Below are 411 nucleotides of genomic sequence, written 5' to 3'. Positions count from 1 at the left end.
CCTGCAGTGAGCCGAGATCGCGCCACTGCAGGCTCCGCCCCCCGGGGTTCACGCCATTCTCCTGACTCAGCCTCCCTTGTAGCTGGGACTACAGGCGCCTGCCACCTCGCCCGGCTAATTTTTTTGTATTTTTAGTAGAGACGGGGTTTCACTGTGTTAGCCAGGATGGTCTCGATCTCCTGACCTCGTGATCCGCCCGCCTCGGCCTCCCAAAGTGCTGGGATTACAGGCGTGAGCCACGGCGCCCGGCCAATCTCATATATTTCTTGCTAAGACTTGTGCCTAAGACATTCTCGCAGAGCAAATCATGGTGGGTACTTACTAAAACATCTTAGGTTATTACATAAAACTTTGTTTTAATCCACTTTTTTTTTTTTTTTTTTTTTTGAGATGGTGTTTCACTCTTGTTGC

The sequence above is a fragment of the Hylobates moloch genome, unplaced genomic scaffold (genome assembly GCF_009828535.3).
Source record: "Hylobates moloch isolate HMO894 unplaced genomic scaffold, HMol_V3 SCAFFOLD_8, whole genome shotgun sequence".
Lineage (NCBI taxonomy): Eukaryota > Metazoa > Chordata > Mammalia > Primates > Hylobatidae > Hylobates > Hylobates moloch.
The sequence above is the reverse complement of the archived record's forward strand: the minus strand, read 5'-3'. Positions refer to the sequence as shown.